Source organism: Brachyhypopomus gauderio, unplaced genomic scaffold, assembly GCF_052324685.1.
Source record: "Brachyhypopomus gauderio isolate BG-103 unplaced genomic scaffold, BGAUD_0.2 sc768, whole genome shotgun sequence".
NCBI classification, from domain to species: domain Eukaryota; kingdom Metazoa; phylum Chordata; class Actinopteri; order Gymnotiformes; family Hypopomidae; genus Brachyhypopomus; species Brachyhypopomus gauderio.
The window spans coordinates 1-17,939 of record NW_027507588.1 but is presented as its reverse complement, the minus strand read 5'-3'; the positions used below and the strand labels follow the sequence as shown (position 1 = coordinate 17,939).

The 17,939-nt window shown below is 47.4% G+C and overlaps 16 non-coding genes across 16 annotated transcripts; all 16 read right to left on the bottom strand.

Annotated features, from left to right (window-relative positions):
- Nucleotides 1–828: 828 nt before the first annotated feature.
- LOC143507951 (5S ribosomal RNA) lies at nt 829–947 on the bottom strand. Its single transcript, XR_013129043.1, has one exon. It is a non-coding gene; the product is annotated as a 5S ribosomal RNA (ribosomal RNA).
- Nucleotides 948–1,916: 969 nt separating this feature from the next.
- On the bottom strand, nt 1,917–2,035 carry LOC143507950 (5S ribosomal RNA). The gene has a single exon (XR_013129042.1). It is a non-coding gene; the product is annotated as a 5S ribosomal RNA (ribosomal RNA).
- Nucleotides 2,036–3,004: 969 nt separating this feature from the next.
- On the bottom strand, nt 3,005–3,123 carry LOC143507949 (5S ribosomal RNA). The gene has a single exon (XR_013129041.1). It is a non-coding gene; the product is annotated as a 5S ribosomal RNA (ribosomal RNA).
- A 968-nt stretch (nt 3,124–4,091) lies between these two features.
- LOC143507965 (5S ribosomal RNA) lies at nt 4,092–4,210 on the bottom strand. Its single transcript, XR_013129057.1, has one exon. It is a non-coding gene; the product is annotated as a 5S ribosomal RNA (ribosomal RNA).
- A 968-nt stretch (nt 4,211–5,178) lies between these two features.
- LOC143507948 (5S ribosomal RNA) lies at nt 5,179–5,297 on the bottom strand. The gene has a single exon (XR_013129040.1). It is a non-coding gene; the product is annotated as a 5S ribosomal RNA (ribosomal RNA).
- Nucleotides 5,298–6,265: 968 nt separating this feature from the next.
- LOC143507947 (5S ribosomal RNA) lies at nt 6,266–6,384 on the bottom strand. The gene has a single exon (XR_013129039.1). It is a non-coding gene; the product is annotated as a 5S ribosomal RNA (ribosomal RNA).
- A 970-nt stretch (nt 6,385–7,354) lies between these two features.
- On the bottom strand, nt 7,355–7,473 carry LOC143507946 (5S ribosomal RNA). Its single transcript, XR_013129038.1, has one exon. It is a non-coding gene; the product is annotated as a 5S ribosomal RNA (ribosomal RNA).
- A 971-nt stretch (nt 7,474–8,444) lies between these two features.
- On the bottom strand, nt 8,445–8,563 carry LOC143507944 (5S ribosomal RNA). Its single transcript, XR_013129037.1, has one exon. It is a non-coding gene; the product is annotated as a 5S ribosomal RNA (ribosomal RNA).
- Nucleotides 8,564–9,534: 971 nt separating this feature from the next.
- Nucleotides 9,535–9,653, bottom strand: LOC143507943 (5S ribosomal RNA). Its single transcript, XR_013129036.1, has one exon. It is a non-coding gene; the product is annotated as a 5S ribosomal RNA (ribosomal RNA).
- Nucleotides 9,654–10,623: 970 nt separating this feature from the next.
- On the bottom strand, nt 10,624–10,742 carry LOC143507942 (5S ribosomal RNA). Its single transcript, XR_013129035.1, has one exon. It is a non-coding gene; the product is annotated as a 5S ribosomal RNA (ribosomal RNA).
- A 970-nt stretch (nt 10,743–11,712) lies between these two features.
- On the bottom strand, nt 11,713–11,831 carry LOC143507970 (5S ribosomal RNA). Its single transcript, XR_013129062.1, has one exon. It is a non-coding gene; the product is annotated as a 5S ribosomal RNA (ribosomal RNA).
- A 970-nt stretch (nt 11,832–12,801) lies between these two features.
- On the bottom strand, nt 12,802–12,920 carry LOC143507969 (5S ribosomal RNA). Its single transcript, XR_013129061.1, has one exon. It is a non-coding gene; the product is annotated as a 5S ribosomal RNA (ribosomal RNA).
- A 971-nt stretch (nt 12,921–13,891) lies between these two features.
- On the bottom strand, nt 13,892–14,010 carry LOC143507964 (5S ribosomal RNA). The gene has a single exon (XR_013129056.1). It is a non-coding gene; the product is annotated as a 5S ribosomal RNA (ribosomal RNA).
- Nucleotides 14,011–14,978: 968 nt separating this feature from the next.
- Nucleotides 14,979–15,097, bottom strand: LOC143507968 (5S ribosomal RNA). The gene has a single exon (XR_013129060.1). It is a non-coding gene; the product is annotated as a 5S ribosomal RNA (ribosomal RNA).
- A 965-nt stretch (nt 15,098–16,062) lies between these two features.
- On the bottom strand, nt 16,063–16,181 carry LOC143507953 (5S ribosomal RNA). Its single transcript, XR_013129045.1, has one exon. It is a non-coding gene; the product is annotated as a 5S ribosomal RNA (ribosomal RNA).
- A 969-nt stretch (nt 16,182–17,150) lies between these two features.
- LOC143507941 (5S ribosomal RNA) lies at nt 17,151–17,269 on the bottom strand. Its single transcript, XR_013129034.1, has one exon. It is a non-coding gene; the product is annotated as a 5S ribosomal RNA (ribosomal RNA).
- Nucleotides 17,270–17,939: the final 670 nt, after the last annotated feature.

Genomic DNA, 17,939 nt, shown 5'->3' with positions numbered 1-17,939 from the left:
TTACTTTCAGTAATGTGGCAAGTGCTTATTTAGCTGTGTAGCTGGATGACTGAGAGGAACTGAATTACTGCAAAAATCATATAAAGTTTTTTCTCTCTCGGAGGAATAATTATGCAACGTTTCTCTGCATGGGGCATTTATAGGTATACGGCTGTATGGCTAGGTGAACTATGGTGAGTTCCTTCAACAACATAAAGCCTGGTTTATACTTGACGCGCCGCGAGAGTCCGCGCGGCGAAAATGACGTAATCGCTGAGGCTCTGCCAGTGCGCGAGGTCGTGCACCTCTCGAATGTTGTAACTTCGCGCGCCGCGCTTCAGCGCGATCGACAAAGTCATGTTTGCAGGTTTCATACGCCTAAACAAGGTGGAATTAAAGCACTTGTACGGCACTTTCAAGGTCCATTTCAATATTTTCCAGCACGATAAACATAATTAAGTTAAATATTAATACATATACTCGAAATGATTTGAAATAATTCGCTTTACACCGCTCGCGCAGGGTCGCGCGAGGTGGGCGCGAGCGGAGTAGGCGTTTAAACTTTCGCGAACGTCGTTGCAGTGTTCTCCGAAAATGACGGAGCACGCCAGCTGTGCGCACGCGCAGTATTGCACAGTTCCAAGCCGGCGTTTTGACGTTTCCTCTTAGCTGGACGCACGTTTCTGCATGCTGGGGGGTTTTTGGCGGAGAGGAGAGGAGAGCAGGGGAGGGGGAGGGGGGGGGCAGATAGTAATAGAGAGGTAAGAATAATTTTAAAAAACCTGAGTGACAAATCGCAAGTAGACAGAAGGAGCAAAGATGAAAGTCAACACTTATGAGCAGAGAAAAAGCTTACAGCACCTGGTATTCCCAGGCGGTCTCCCATCCAAGTACTAACCAGGCCCGACCCTGCTTAGCTTCCGAGATCAGACGAGATCGGGCGTTCTCAGGGTGGTATGGCCGTAAGCGAGAGACGATGTTTAAAATGGCCCTTTTATACAAGACGCTCACAAAGTGATTATACAGAGGACAAACCTCTAAGTCGTTCACGAAATGATCTAATCGCGTCTTAGGAAATGCCTTTGCTGTTTTTCATTTGCCCTAACCTGTTACTTTCAGTAATGTGGCAAGTGCTTATTTAGCTGTGTAGCTGGATGACTGAGAGGAACTGAATTACTGCAAAAATCATATAAAGTTTTTTCTCTCTCGGAGGAATAATTATGCAACGTTTCTCTGCATGGGGCATTTATAGGTATACGGCTGTATGGCTAGGTGAACTATGGTGAGTTCCTTCAACAACATAAAGCCTGGTTTATACTTGACGCGCCGCGAGAGTCCGCGCGGCGAAAATGACGTAATCGCTGAGGCTCTGCCAGTGCGCGAGGTCGTGCACCTCTCGAATGTTGTAACTTCGCGCGCCGCGCTTCAGCGCGATCGACAAAGTCATGTTTGCAGGTTTCATACGCCTAAACAAGGTGGAATTAAAGCACTTGTACGGCACTTTCAAGGTCCATTTCAATATTTTCCAGCACGATAAACATAATTAAGTTAAATATTAATACATATACTCGAAATGATTTGAAATAATTCGCTTTACACCGCTCGCGCAGGGTCGCGCGAGGTGGGCGCGAGCGGAGTAGGCGTTTAAACTTTCGCGAACGTCGTTGCAGTGTTCTCCGAAAATGACGGAGCACGCCAGCTGTGCGCACGCGCAGTATTGCACAGTTCCAAGCCGGCGTTTTGACGTTTCCTCTTAGCTGGACGCACGTTTCTGCATGCTGGGGGGTTTTTGGCGGAGAGGAGAGGAGAGCAGGGGAGGGGGAGGGGGGGGGCAGATAGTAATAGAGAGGTAAGAATAATTTTAAAAAACCTGAGTGACAAATCGCAAGTAGACAGAAGGAGCAAAGATGAAAGTCAACACTTATGAGCAGAGAAAAAGCTTACAGCACCTGGTATTCCCAGGCGGTCTCCCATCCAAGTACTAACCAGGCCCGACCCTGCTTAGCTTCCGAGATCAGACGAGATCGGGCGTTCTCAGGGTGGTATGGCCGTAAGCGAGAGACGATGTTTAAAATGGCCCTTTTATACAAGACGCTCACAAAGTGATTATACAGAGGACAAACCTCTAAGTCGTTCACGAAATGATCTAATCGCGTCTTAGGAAATGCCTTTGCTGTTTTTCATTTGCCCTAACCTGTTACTTTCAGTAATGTGGCAAGTGCTTATTTAGCTGTGTAGCTGGATGACTGAGAGGAACTGAATTACTGCAAAAATCATATAAAGTTTTTTCTCTCTCGGAGGAATAATTATGCAACGTTTCTCTGCATGGGGCATTTATAGGTATACGGCTGTATGGCTAGGTGAACTATGGTGAGTTCCTTCAACAACATAAAGCCTGGTTTATACTTGACGCGCCGCGAGAGTCCGCGCGGCGAAAATGACGTAATCGCTGAGGCTCTGCCAGTGCGCGAGGTCGTGCACCTCTCGAATGTTGTAACTTCGCGCGCCGCGCTTCAGCGCGATCGACAAAGTCATGTTTGCAGGTTTCATACGCCTAAACAAGGTGGAATTAAAGCACTTGTACGGCACTTTCAAGGTCCATTTCAATATTTTCCAGCACGATAAACATAATTAAGTTAAATATTAATACATATACTCGAAATGATTTGAAATAATTCGCTTTACACCGCTCGCGCAGGGTCGCGCGAGGTGGGCGCGAGCGGAGTAGGCGTTTAAACTTTCGCGAACGTCGTTGCAGTGTTCTCCGAAAATGACGGAGCACGCCAGCTGTGCGCACGCGCAGTATTGCACAGTTCCAAGCCGGCGTTTTGACGTTTCCTCTTAGCTGGACGCACGTTTCTGCATGCTGGGGGGTTTTTGGCGGAGAGGAGAGGAGAGCAGGGGAGGGGGAGGGGGGGGGCAGATAGTAATAGAGAGGTAAGAATAATTTTAAAAAACCTGAGTGACAAATCGCAAGTAGACAGAAGGAGCAAAGATGAAAGTCAACACTTATGAGCAGAGAAAAAGCTTACAGCACCTGGTATTCCCAGGCGGTCTCCCATCCAAGTACTAACCAGGCCCGACCCTGCTTAGCTTCCGAGATCAGACGAGATCGGGCGTTCTCAGGGTGGTATGGCCGTAAGCGAGAGACGATGTTTAAAATGGCCCTTTTATACAAGACGCTCACAAAGTGATTATACAGAGGACAAACCTCTAAGTCGTTCACGAAATGATCTAATCGCGTCTTAGGAAATGCCTTTGCTGTTTTTCATTTGCCCTAACCTGTTACTTTCAGTAATGTGGCAAGTGCTTATTTAGCTGTGTAGCTGGATGACTGAGAGGAACTGAATTACTGCAAAAATCATATAAAGTTTTTTCTCTCTCGGAGGAATAATTATGCAACGTTTCTCTGCATGGGGCATTTATAGGTATACGGCTGTATGGCTAGGTGAACTATGGTGAGTTCCTTCAACAACATAAAGCCTGGTTTATACTTGACGCGCCGCGAGAGTCCGCGCGGCGAAAATGACGTAATCGCTGAGGCTCTGCCAGTGCGCGAGGTCGTGCACCTCTCGAATGTTGTAACTTCGCGCGCCGCGCTTCAGCGCGATCGACAAAGTCATGTTTGCAGGTTTCATACGCCTAAACAAGGTGGAATTAAAGCACTTGTACGGCACTTTCAAGGTCCATTTCAATATTTTCCAGCACGATAAACATAATTAAGTTAAATATTAATACATATACTCGAAATGATTTGAAATAATTCGCTTTACACCGCTCGCGCAGGGTCGCGCGAGGTGGGCGCGAGCGGAGTAGGCGTTTAAACTTTCGCGAACGTCGTTGCAGTGTTCTCCGAAAATGACGGAGCACGCCAGCTGTGCGCACGCGCAGTATTGCACAGTTCCAAGCCGGCGTTTTGACGTTTCCTCTTAGCTGGACGCACGTTTCTGCATGCTGGGGGGTTTTTGGCGGAGAGGAGAGGAGAGCAGGGGAGGGGGAGGGGGGGGCAGATAGTAATAGAGAGGTAAGAATAATTTTAAAAAACCTGAGTGACAAATCGCAAGTAGACAGAAGGAGCAAAGATGAAAGTCAACACTTATGAGCAGAGAAAAAGCTTACAGCACCTGGTATTCCCAGGCGGTCTCCCATCCAAGTACTAACTAGGCCCGACCCTGCTTAGCTTCCGAGATCAGACGAGATCGGGCGTTCTCAGGGTGGTATGGCCGTAAGCGAGAGACGATGTTTAAAATGGCCCTTTTATACAAGACGCTCACAAAGTGATTATACAGAGGACAAACCTCTAAGTCGTTCACGAAATGATCTAATCGCGTCTTAGGAAATGCCTTTGCTGTTTTTCATTTGCCCTAACCTGTTACTTTCAGTAATGTGGCAAGTGCTTATTTAGCTGTGTAGCTGGATGACTGAGAGGAACTGAATTACTGCAAAAATCATATAAAGTTTTTTCTCTCTCGGAGGAATAATTATGCAACGTTTCTCTGCATGGGGCATTTATAGGTATACGGCTGTATGGCTAGGTGAACTATGGTGAGTTCCTTCAACAACATAAAGCCTGGTTTATACTTGACGCGCCGCGAGAGTCCGCGCGGCGAAAATGACGTAATCGCTGAGGCTCTGCCAGTGCGCGAGGTCGTGCACCTCTCGAATGTTGTAACTTCGCGCGCCGCGCTTCAGCGCGATCGACAAAGTCATGTTTGCAGGTTTCATACGCCTAAACAAGGTGGAATTAAAGCACTTGTACGGCACTTTCAAGGTCCATTTCAATATTTTCCAGCACGATAAACATAATTAAGTTAAATATTAATACATATACTCGAAATGATTTGAAATAATTCGCTTTACACCGCTCGCGCAGGGTCGCGCGAGGTGGGCGCGAGCGGAGTAGGCGTTTAAACTTTCGCGAACGTCGTTGCAGTGTTCTCCGAAAATGACGGAGCACGCCAGCTGTGCGCACGCGCAGTATTGCACAGTTCCAAGCCGGCGTTTTGACGTTTCCTCTTAGCTGGACGCACGTTTCTGCATGCTGGGGGGTTTTTGGCGGAGAGGAGAGGAGAGCAGGGGAGGGGGAGGGGGGGGCAGATAGTAATAGAGAGGTAAGAATAATTTTAAAAAACCTGAGTGACAAATCGCAAGTAGACAGAAGGAGCAAAGATGAAAGTCAACACTTATGAGCAGAGAAAAAGCTTACAGCACCTGGTATTCCCAGGCGGTCTCCCATCCAAGTACTAACCAGGCCCGACCCTGCTTAGCTTCCGAGATCAGACGAGATCGGGCGTTCTCAGGGTGGTATGGCCGTAAGCGAGAGACGATGTTTAAAATGGCCCTTTTATACAAGACGCTCACAAAGTGATTATACAGAGGACAAACCTCTAAGTCGTTCACGAAATGATCTAATCGCGTCTTAGGAAATGCCTTTGCTGTTTTTCATTTGCCCTAACCTGTTACTTTCAGTAATGTGGCAAGTGCTTATTTAGCTGTGTAGCTGGATGACTGAGAGGAACTGAATTACTGCAAAAATCATATAAAGTTTTTTCTCTCTCGGAGGAATAATTATGCAACGTTTCTCTGCATGGGGCATTTATAGGTATACGGCTGTATGGCTAGGTGAACTATGGTGAGTTCCTTCAACAACATAAAGCCTGGTTTATACTTGACGCGCCGCGAGAGTCCGCGCGGCGAAAATGACGTAATCGCTGAGGCTCTGCCAGTGCGCGAGGTCGTGCACCTCTCGAATGTTGTAACTTCGCGCGCCGCGCTTCAGCGCGATCGACAAAGTCATGTTTGCAGGTTTCATACGCCTAAACAAGGTGGAATTAAAGCACTTGTACGGCACTTTCAAGGTCCATTTCAATATTTTCCAGCACGATAAACATAATTAAGTTAAATATTAATACATATACTCGAAATGATTTGAAATAATTCGCTTTACACCGCTCGCGCAGGGTCGCGCGAGGTGGGCGCGAGCGGAGTAGGCGTTTAAACTTTCGCGAACGTCGTTGCAGTGTTCTCCGAAAATGACGGAGCACGCCAGCTGTGCGCACGCGCAGTATTGCACAGTTCCAAGCCGGCGTTTTGACGTTTCCTCTTAGCTGGACGCACGTTTCTGCATGCTGGGGGGTTTTTGGCGGAGAGGAGAGGAGAGCAGGGGAGGGGGAGGGGGGGGCAGATAGTAATAGAGAGGTAAGAATAATTTTAAAAAACCTGAGTGACAAATCGCAAGTAGACAGAAGGAGCAAAGATGAAAGTCAACACTTATGAGCAGAGAAAAAGCTTACAGCACCTGGTATTCCCAGGCGGTCTCCCATCCAAGTACTAACCAGGCCCGACCCTGCTTAGCTTCCGAGATCAGACGAGATCGGGCGTTCTCAGGGTGGTATGGCCGTAAGCGAGAGACGATGTTTAAAATGGCCCTTTTATACAAGACGCTCACAAAGTGATTATACAGAGGACAAACCTCTAAGTCGTTCACGAAATGATCTAATCGCGTCTTAGGAAATGCCTTTGCTGTTTTTCATTTGCCCTAACCTGTTACTTTCAGTAATGTGGCAAGTGCTTATTTAGCTGTGTAGCTGGATGACTGAGAGGAACTGAATTACTGCAAAAATCATATAAAGTTTTTTCTCTCTCGGAGGAATAATTATGCAACGTTTCTCTGCATGGGGCATTTATAGGTATACGGCTGTATGGCTAGGTGAACTATGGTGAGTTCCTTCAACAACATAAAGCCTGGTTTATACTTGACGCGCCGCGAGAGTCCGCGCGGCGAAAATGACGTAATCGCTGAGGCTCTGCCAGTGCGCGAGGTCGTGCACCTCTCGAATGTTGTAACTTCGCGCGCCGCGCTTCAGCGCGATCGACAAAGTCATGTTTGCAGGTTTCATACGCCTAAACAAGGTGGAATTAAAGCACTTGTACGGCACTTTCAAGGTCCATTTCAATATTTTCCAGCACGATAAACATAATTAAGTTAAATATTAATACATATACTCGAAATGATTTGAAATAATTCGCTTTACACCGCTCGCGCAGGGTCGCGCGGAGGTGGGCGCGAGCGGAGTAGGCGTTTAAACTTTCGCGAACGTCGTTGCAGTGTTCTCCGAAAATGACGGAGCACGCCAGCTGTGCGCACGCGCAGTATTGCACAGTTCCAAGCCGGCGTTTTGACGTTTCCTCTTAGCTGGACGCACGTTTCTGCATGCTGGGGGGTTTTTGGCGGAGAGGAGAGGAGAGCAGGGGAGGGGGAGGGGGGGGGCAGATAGTAATAGAGAGGTAAGAATAATTTTAAAAAACCTGAGTGACAAATCGCAAGTAGACAGAAGGAGCAAAGATGAAAGTCAACACTTATGAGCAGAGAAAAAGCTTACAGCACCTGGTATTCCCAGGCGGTCTCCCATCCAAGTACTAACCAGGCCCGACCCTGCTTAGCTTCCGAGATCAGACGAGATCGGGCGTTCTCAGGGTGGTATGGCCGTAAGCGAGAGACGATGTTTAAAATGGCCCTTTTATACAAGACGCTCACAAAGTGATTATACAGAGGACAAACCTCTAAGTCGTTCACGAAATGATCTAATCGCGTCTTAGGAAATGCCTTTGCTGTTTTTCATTTGCCCTAACCTGTTACTTTCAGTAATGTGGCAAGTGCTTATTTAGCTGTGTAGCTGGATGACTGAGAGGAACTGAATTACTGCAAAAATCATATAAAGTTTTTTCTCTCTCGGAGGAATAATTATGCAACGTTTCTCTGCATGGGGCATTTATAGGTATACGGCTGTATGGCTAGGTGAACTATGGTGAGTTCCTTCAACAACATAAAGCCTGGTTTATACTTGACGCGCCGCGAGAGTCCGCGCGGCGAAAATGACGTAATCGCTGAGGCTCTGCCAGTGCGCGAGGTCGTGCACCTCTCGAATGTTGTAACTTCGCGCGCCGCGCTTCAGCGCGATCGACAAAGTCATGTTTGCAGGTTTCATACGCCTAAACAAGGTGGAATTAAAGCACTTGTACGGCACTTTCAAGGTCCATTTCAATATTTTCCAGCACGATAAACATAATTAAGTTAAATATTAATACATATACTCGAAATGATTTGAAATAATTCGCTTTACACCGCTCGCGCAGGGTCGCGCGAGGTGGGCGCGAGCGGAGTAGGCGTTTAAACTTTCGCGAACGTCGTTGCAGTGTTCTCCGAAAATGACGGAGCACGCCAGCTGTGCGCACGCGCAGTATTGCACAGTTCCAAGCCGGCGTTTTGACGTTTCCTCTTAGCTGGACGCACGTTTCTGCATGCTGGGGGGTTTTTGGCGGAGAGGAGAGGAGAGCAGGGGAGGGGGAGGGGGGGGGGGCAGATAGTAATAGAGAGGTAAGAATAATTTTAAAAAACCTGAGTGACAAATCGCAAGTAGACAGAAGGAGCAAAGATGAAAGTCAACACTTATGAGCAGAGAAAAAGCTTACAGCACCTGGTATTCCCAGGCGGTCTCCCATCCAAGTACTAACCAGGCCCGACCCTGCTTAGCTTCCGAGATCAGACGAGATCGGGCGTTCTCAGGGTGGTATGGCCGTAAGCGAGAGACGATGTTTAAAATGGCCCTTTTATACAAGACGCTCACAAAGTGATTATACAGAGGACAAACCTCTAAGTCGTTCACGAAATGATCTAATCGCGTCTTAGGAAATGCCTTTGCTGTTTTTCATTTGCCCTAACCTGTTACTTTCAGTAATGTGGCAAGTGCTTATTTAGCTGTGTAGCTGGATGACTGAGAGGAACTGAATTACTGCAAAAATCATATAAAGTTTTTTCTCTCTCGGAGGAATAATTATGCAACGTTTCTCTGCATGGGGCATTTATAGGTATACGGCTGTATGGCTAGGTGAACTATGGTGAGTTCCTTCAACAACATAAAGCCTGGTTTATACTTGACGCGCCGCGAGAGTCCGCGCGGCGAAAATGACGTAATCGCTGAGGCTCTGCCAGTGCGCGAGGTCGTGCACCTCTCGAATGTTGTAACTTCGCGCGCCGCGCTTCAGCGCGATCGACAAAGTCATGTTTGCAGGTTTCATACGCCTAAACAAGGTGGAATTAAAGCACTTGTACGGCACTTTCAAGGTCCATTTCAATATTTTCCAGCACGATAAACATAATTAAGTTAAATATTAATACATATACTCGAAATGATTTGAAATAATTCGCTTTACACCGCTCGCGCAGGGTCGCGCGAGGTGGGCGCGAGCGGAGTAGGCGTTTAAACTTTCGCGAACGTCGTTGCAGTGTTCTCCGAAAATGACGGAGCACGCCAGCTGTGCGCACGCGCAGTATTGCACAGTTCCAAGCCGGCGTTTTGACGTTTCCTCTTAGCTGGACGCACGTTTCTGCATGCTGGGGGGTTTTTGGCGGAGAGGAGAGGAGAGCAGGGGAGGGGGAGGGGGGGGGGGCAGATAGTAATAGAGAGGTAAGAATAATTTTAAAAAACCTGAGTGACAAATCGCAAGTAGACAGAAGGAGCAAAGATGAAAGTCAACACTTATGAGCAGAGAAAAAGCTTACAGCACCTGGTATTCCCAGGCGGTCTCCCATCCAAGTACTAACCAGGCCCGACCCTGCTTAGCTTCCGAGATCAGACGAGATCGGGCGTTCTCAGGGTGGTATGGCCGTAAGCGAGAGACGATGTTTAAAATGGCCCTTTTATACAAGACGCTCACAAAGTGATTATACAGAGGACAAACCTCTAAGTCGTTCACGAAATGATCTAATCGCGTCTTAGGAAATGCCTTTGCTGTTTTTCATTTGCCCTAACCTGTTACTTTCAGTAATGTGGCAAGTGCTTATTTAGCTGTGTAGCTGGATGACTGAGAGGAACTGAATTACTGCAAAAATCATATAAAGTTTTTTCTCTCTCGGAGGAATAATTATGCAACGTTTCTCTGCATGGGGCATTTATAGGTATACGGCTGTATGGCTAGGTGAACTATGGTGAGTTCCTTCAACAACATAAAGCCTGGTTTATACTTGACGCGCCGCGAGAGTCCGCGCGGCGAAAATGACGTAATCGCTGAGGCTCTGCCAGTGCGCGAGGTCGTGCACCTCTCGAATGTTGTAACTTCGCGCGCCGCGCTTCAGCGCGATCGACAAAGTCATGTTTGCAGGTTTCATACGCCTAAACAAGGTGGAATTAAAGCACTTGTACGGCACTTTCAAGGTCCATTTCAATATTTTCCAGCACGATAAACATAATTAAGTTAAATATTAATACATATACTCGAAATGATTTGAAATAATTCGCTTTACACCGCTCGCGCAGGGTCGCGCGAGGTGGGCGCGAGCGGAGTAGGCGTTTAAACTTTCGCGAACGTCGTTGCAGTGTTCTCCGAAAATGACGGAGCACGCCAGCTGTGCGCACGCGCAGTATTGCACAGTTCCAAGCCGGCGTTTTGACGTTTCCTCTTAGCTGGACGCACGTTTCTGCATGCTGGGGGGTTTTTGGCGGAGAGGAGAGGAGAGCAGGGGAGGGGGAGGGGGGGGGGCAGATAGTAATAGAGAGGTAAGAATAATTTTAAAAAACCTGAGTGACAAATCGCAAGTAGACAGAAGGAGCAAAGATGAAAGTCAACACTTATGAGCAGAGAAAAAGCTTACAGCACCTGGTATTCCCAGGCGGTCTCCCATCCAAGTACTAACCAGGCCCGACCCTGCTTAGCTTCCGAGATCAGACGAGATCGGGCGTTCTCAGGGTGGTATGGCCGTAAGCGAGAGACGATGTTTAAAATGGCCCTTTTATACAAGACGCTCACAAAGTGATTATACAGAGGACAAACCTCTAAGTCGTTCACGAAATGATCTAATCGCGTCTTAGGAAATGCCTTTGCTGTTTTTCATTTGCCCTAACCTGTTACTTTCAGTAATGTGGCAAGTGCTTATTTAGCTGTGTAGCTGGATGACTGAGAGGAACTGAATTACTGCAAAAATCATATAAAGTTTTTTCTCTCTCGGAGGAATAATTATGCAACGTTTCTCTGCATGGGGCATTTATAGGTATACGGCTGTATGGCTAGGTGAACTATGGTGAGTTCCTTCAACAACATAAAGCCTGGTTTATACTTGACGCGCCGCGAGAGTCCGCGCGGCGAAAATGACGTAATCGCTGAGGCTCTGCCAGTGCGCGAGGTCGTGCACCTCTCGAATGTTGTAACTTCGCGCGCCGCGCTTCAGCGCGATCGACAAAGTCATGTTTGCAGGTTTCATACGCCTAAACAAGGTGGAATTAAAGCACTTGTACGGCACTTTCAAGGTCCATTTCAATATTTTCCAGCACGATAAACATAATTAAGTTAAATATTAATACATATACTCGAAATGATTTGAAATAATTCGCTTTACACCGCTCGCGCAGGGTCGCGCGAGGTGGGCGCGAGCGGAGTAGGCGTTTAAACTTTCGCGAACGTCGTTGCAGTGTTCTCCGAAAATGACGGAGCACGCCAGCTGTGCGCACGCGCAGTATTGCACAGTTCCAAGCCGGCGTTTTGACGTTTCCTCTTAGCTGGACGCACGTTTCTGCATGCTGGGGGGTTTTTGGCGGAGAGGAGAGGAGAGCAGGGGAGGGGGAGGGGGGGGGGCAGATAGTAATAGAGAGGTAAGAATAATTTTAAAAAACCTGAGTGACAAATCGCAAGTAGACAGAAGGAGCAAAGATGAAAGTCAACACTTATGAGCAGAGAAAAAGCTTACAGCACCTGGTATTCCCAGGCGGTCTCCCATCCAAGTACTAACCAGGCCCGACCCTGCTTAGCTTCCGAGATCAGACGAGATCGGGCGTTCTCAGGGTGGTATGGCCGTAAGCGAGAGACGATGTTTAAAATGGCCCTTTTATACAAGACGCTCACAAAGTGATTATACAGAGGACAAACCTCTAAGTCGTTCACGAAATGATCTAATCGCGTCTTAGGAAATGCCTTTGCTGTTTTTCATTTGCCCTAACCTGTTACTTTCAGTAATGTGGCAAGTGCTTATTTAGCTGTGTAGCTGGATGACTGAGAGGAACTGAATTACTGCAAAAATCATATAAAGTTTTTTCTCTCTCGGAGGAATAATTATGCAACGTTTCTCTGCATGGGGCATTTATAGGTATACGGCTGTATGGCTAGGTGAACTATGGTGAGTTCCTTCAACAACATAAAGCCTGGTTTATACTTGACGCGCCGCGAGAGTCCGCGCGGCGAAAATGACGTAATCGCTGAGGCTCTGCCAGTGCGCGAGGTCGTGCACCTCTCGAATGTTGTAACTTCGCGCGCCGCGCTTCAGCGCGATCGACAAAGTCATGTTTGCAGGTTTCATACGCCTAAACAAGGTGGAATTAAAGCACTTGTACGGCACTTTCAAGGTCCATTTCAATATTTTCCAGCACGATAAACATAATTAAGTTAAATATTAATACATATACTCGAAATGATTTGAAATAATTCGCTTTACACCGCTCGCGCAGGGTCGCGCGAGGTGGGCGCGAGCGGAGTAGGCGTTTAAACTTTCGCGAACGTCGTTGCAGTGTTCTCCGAAAATGACGGAGCACGCCAGCTGTGCGCACGCGCAGTATTGCACAGTTCCAAGCCGGCGTTTTGACGTTTCCTCTTAGCTGGACGCACGTTTCTGCATGCTGGGGGGTTTTTGGCGGAGAGGAGAGGAGAGCAGGGGAGGGGGAGGGGGGGGGGCAGATAGTAATAGAGAGGTAAGAATAATTTTAAAAAACCTGAGTGACAAATCGCAAGTAGACAGAAGGAGCAAAGATGAAAGTCAACACTTATGAGCAGAGAAAAAGCTTACAGCACCTGGTATTCCCAGGCGGTCTCCCATCCAAGTACTAACCAGGCCCGACCCTGCTTAGCTTCCGAGATCAGACGAGATCGGGCGTTCTCAGGGTGGTATGGCCGTAAGCGAGAGACGATGTTTAAAATGGCCCTTTTATACAAGACGCTCACAAAGTGATTATACAGAGGACAAACCTCTAAGTCGTTCACGAAATGATCTAATCGCGTCTTAGGAAATGCCTTTGCTGTTTTTCATTTGCCCTAACCTGTTACTTTCAGTAATGTGGCAAGTGCTTATTTAGCTGTGTAGCTGGATGACTGAGAGGAACTGAATTACTGCAAAAATCATATAAAGTTTTTTCTCTCTCGGAGGAATAATTATGCAACGTTTCTCTGCATGGGGCATTTATAGGTATACGGCTGTATGGCTAGGTGAACTATGGTGAGTTCCTTCAACAACATAAAGCCTGGTTTATACTTGACGCGCCGCGAGAGTCCGCGCGGCGAAAATGACGTAATCGCTGAGGCTCTGCCAGTGCGCGAGGTCGTGCACCTCTCGAATGTTGTAACTTCGCGCGCCGCGCTTCAGCGCGATCGACAAAGTCATGTTTGCAGGTTTCATACGCCTAAACAAGGTGGAATTAAAGCACTTGTACGGCACTTTCAAGGTCCATTTCAATATTTTCCAGCACGATAAACATAATTAAGTTAAATATTAATACATATACTCGAAATGATTTGAAATAATTCGCTTTACACCGCTCGCGCAGGGTCGCGCGAGGTGGGCGCGAGCGGAGTAGGCGTTTAAACTTTCGCGAACGTCGTTGCAGTGTTCTCCGAAAATGACGGAGCACGCCAGCTGTGCGCACGCGCAGTATTGCACAGTTCCAAGCCGGCGTTTTGACGTTTCCTCTTAGCTGGACGCACGTTTCTGCATGCTGGGGGGTTTTTGGCGGAGAGGAGAGGAGAGCAGGGGAGGGGGAGGGGGGGGGGGCAGATAGTAATAGAGAGGTAAGAATAATTTTAAAAAACCTGAGTGACAAATCGCAAGTAGACAGAAGGAGCAAAGATGAAAGTCAACACTTATGAGCAGAGAAAAAGCTTACAGCACCTGGTATTCCCAGGCGGTCTCCCATCCAAGTACTAACCAGGCCCGACCCTGCTTAGCTTCCGAGATCAGACGAGATCGGGCGTTCTCAGGGTGGTATGGCCGTAAGCGAGAGACGATGTTTAAAATGGCCCTTTTATACAAGACGCTCACAAAGTGATTATACAGAGGACAAACCTCTAAGTCGTTCACGAAATGATCTAATCGCGTCTTAGGAAATGCCTTTGCTGTTTTTCATTTGCCCTAACCTGTTACTTTCAGTAATGTGGCAAGTGCTTATTTAGCTGTGTAGCTGGATGACTGAGAGGAACTGAATTACTGCAAAAATCATATAAAGTTTTTTCTCTCTCGGAGGAATAATTATGCAACGTTTCTCTGCATGGGGCATTTATAGGTATACGGCTGTATGGCTAGGTGAACTATGGTGAGTTCCTTCAACAACATAAAGCCTGGTTTATACTTGACGCGCCGCGAGAGTCCGCGCGGCGAAAATGACGTAATCGCTGAGGCTCTGCCAGTGCGCGAGGTCGTGCACCTCTCGAATGTTGTAACTTCGCGCGCCGCGCTTCAGCGCGATCGACAAAGTCATGTTTGCAGGTTTCATACGCCTAAACAAGGTGGAATTAAAGCACTTGTACGGCACTTTCAAGGTCCATTTCAATATTTTCCAGCACGATAAACATAATTAAGTTAAATATTAATACATATACTCGAAATGATTTGAAATAATTCGCTTTACACCGCTCGCGCAGGGTCGCGCGAGGTGGGCGCGAGCGGAGTAGGCGTTTAAACTTTCGCGAACGTCGTTGCAGTGTTCTCCGAAAATGACGGAGCACGCCAGCTGTGCGCACGCGCAGTATTGCACAGTTCCAAGCCGGCGTTTTGACGTTTCCTCTTAGCTGGACGCACGTTTCTGCATGCTGGGGGGTTTTTGGCGGAGAGGAGAGGAGAGCAGGGGAGGGGGAGGGGGGGGCAGATAGTAATAGAGAGGTAAGAATAATTTTAAAAAACCTGAGTGACAAATCGCAAGTAGACAGAAGGAGCAAAGATGAAAGTCAACACTTATGAGCAGAGAAAAAGCTTACAGCACCTGGTATTCCCAGGCGGTCTCCCATCCAAGTACTAACTAAGCCCCACCCTGCTTAGCTTCCGAGATCAGACGAGATCGGGCGTTCTCAGGGTGGTATGGCCGTAAGCGAGAGACGATGTTTAAAATGGCCCTTTTATACAAGACGCTCACAAAGTGATTATACAGAGGACAAACCTCTAAGTCGTTCACGAAATGATCTAATCGCGTCTTAGGAAATGCCTTTGCTGTTTTTCATTTGCCCTAACCTGTTACTTTCAGTAATGTGGCAAGTGCTTATTTAGCTGTGTAGCTGGATGACTGAGAGGAACTGAATTACTGCAAAAATCATATAAAGTTTTTTCTCTCTCGGAGGAATAATTATGCAACGTTTCTCTGCATGGGGCATTTATAGGTATACGGCTGTATGGCTAGGTGAACTATGGTGAGTTCCTTCAACAACATAAAGCCTGGTTTATACTTGACGCGCCGCGAGAGTCCGCGCGGCGAAAATGACGTAATCGCTGAGGCTCTGCCAGTGCGCGAGGTCGTGCACCTCTCGAATGTTGTAACTTCGCGCGCCGCGCTTCAGCGCGATCGACAAAGTCATGTTTGCAGGTTTCATACGCCTAAACAAGGTGGAATTAAAGCACTTGTACGGCACTTTCAAGGTCCATTTCAATATTTTCCAGCACGATAAACATAATTAAGTTAAATATTAATACATATACTCGAAATGATTTGAAATAATTCGCTTTACACCGCTCGCGCAGGGTCGCGCGAGGTGGGCGCGAGCGGAGTAGGCGTTTAAACTTTCGCGAACGTCGTTGCAGTGTTCTCCGAAAATGACGGAGCACGCCAGCTGTGCGCACGCGCAGTATTGCACAGTTCCAAGCCTTTTGACGTTTCCTCTTAGCTGGACGCACGTTTCTGCATGCTGGGGGGTTTTTGGCGGAGAGGAGAGGAGAGCAGGGGAGGGGGAGGGGGGGGGCAGATAGTAATAGAGAGGTAAGAATAATTTTAAAAAACCTGAGTGACAAATCGCAAGTAGACAGAAGGAGCAAAGATGAAAGTCAACACTTATGAGCAGAGAAAAAGCTTACAGCACCTGGTATTCCCAGGCGGTCTCCCATCCAAGTACTAACCAGGCCCGACCCTGCTTAGCTTCCGAGATCAGACGAGATCGGGCGTTCTCAGGGTGGTATGGCCGTAAGCGAGAGACGATGTTTAAAATGGCCCTTTTATACAAGACGCTCACAAAGTGATTATACAGAGGACAAACCTCTAAGTCGTTCACGAAATGATCTAATCGCGTCTTAGGAAATGCCTTTGCTGTTTTTCATTTGCCCTAACCTGTTACTTTCAGTAATGTGGCAAGTGCTTATTTAGCTGTGTAGCTGGATGACTGAGAGGAACTGAATTACTGCAAAAATCATATAAAGTTTTTTCTCTCTCGGAGGAATAATTATGCAACGTTTCTCTGCATGGGGCATTTATAGGTATACGGCTGTATGGCTAGGTGAACTATGGTGAGTTCCTTCAACAACATAAAGCCTGGTTTATACTTGACGCGCCGCGAGAGTCCGCGCGGCGAAAATGACGTAATCGCTGAGGCTCTGCCAGTGCGCGAGGTCGTGCACCTCTCGAATGTTGTAACTTCGCGCGCCGCGCTTCAGCGCGATCGACAAAGTCATGTTTGCAGGTTTCATACGCCTAAACAAGGTGGAATTAAAGCACTTGTACGGCACTTTCAAGGTCCATTTCAATATTTTCCAGCACGATAAACATAATTAAGTTAAATATTAATACATATACTCGAAATGATTTGAAATAATTCGCTTTACACCGCTCGCGCAGGGTCGCGCGAGGTGGGCGCGAGCGGAGTAGGCGTTTAAACTTTCGCGAACGTCGTTGCAGTGTTCTCCGAAAATGACGGAGCACGCCAGCTGTGCGCACGCGCAGTATTGCACAGTTCCAAGCCGGCGTTTTGACGTTTCCTCTTAGCTGGACGCACGTTTCTGCATGCTGGGGGGTTTTTGGCGGAGAGGAGAGGAGAGCAGGGGAGGGGGAGGGGGGGGGCAGATAGTAATAGAGAGGTAAGAATAATTTTAAAAAACCTGAGTGACAAATCGCAAGTAGACAGAAGGAGCAAAGATGAAAGTCAACACTTATGAGCAGAGAAAAAGCTTACAGCACCTGGTATTCCCAGGCGGTCTCCCATCCAAGTACTAACCAGGCCCGACCCTGCTTAGCTTCCGAGATCAGACGAGATCGGGCGTTCTCAGGGTGGTATGGCCGTAAGCGAGAGACGATGTTTAAAATGGCCCTTTTATACAAGACGCTCACAAAGTGATTATACAGAGGACAAACCTCTAAGTCGTTCACGAAATGATCTAATCGCGTCTTAGGAAATGCCTTTGCTGTTTTTCATTTGCCCTAACCTGTTACTTTCAGTAATGTGGCAAGTGCTTATTTAGCTGTGTAGCTGGATGACTGAGAGGAACTGAATTACTGCAAAAATCATATAAAGTTTTTTCTCTCTCGGAGGAATAATTATGCAACGTTTCTCTGCATGGGGCATTTATAGGTATACGGCTGTATGGCTAGGTGAACTATGGTGAGTTCCTTCAACAACATAAAGCCTGGTTTATACTTGACGCGCCGCGAGAGTCCGCGCGGCGAAAATGACGTAATCGCTGAGGCTCTGCCAGTGCGCGAGGTCGTGCACCTCTCGAATGTTGTAACTTCGCGCGCCGCGCTTCAGCGCGATCGACAAAGTCATGTTTGCAGGTTTCATACGCCTAAACAAGGTGGAATTAAAGCACTTGTACGGCACTTTCAAGGTCCATTTCAATATTTTCCAGCACGATAAACATAATTAAGTTAAATATTAATACATATACTCGAAATGATTTGAAATAATTCGCTTTACACCGCTCGCGCAGGGTCGCGCGAGGTGGGCGCGAGCGGAGT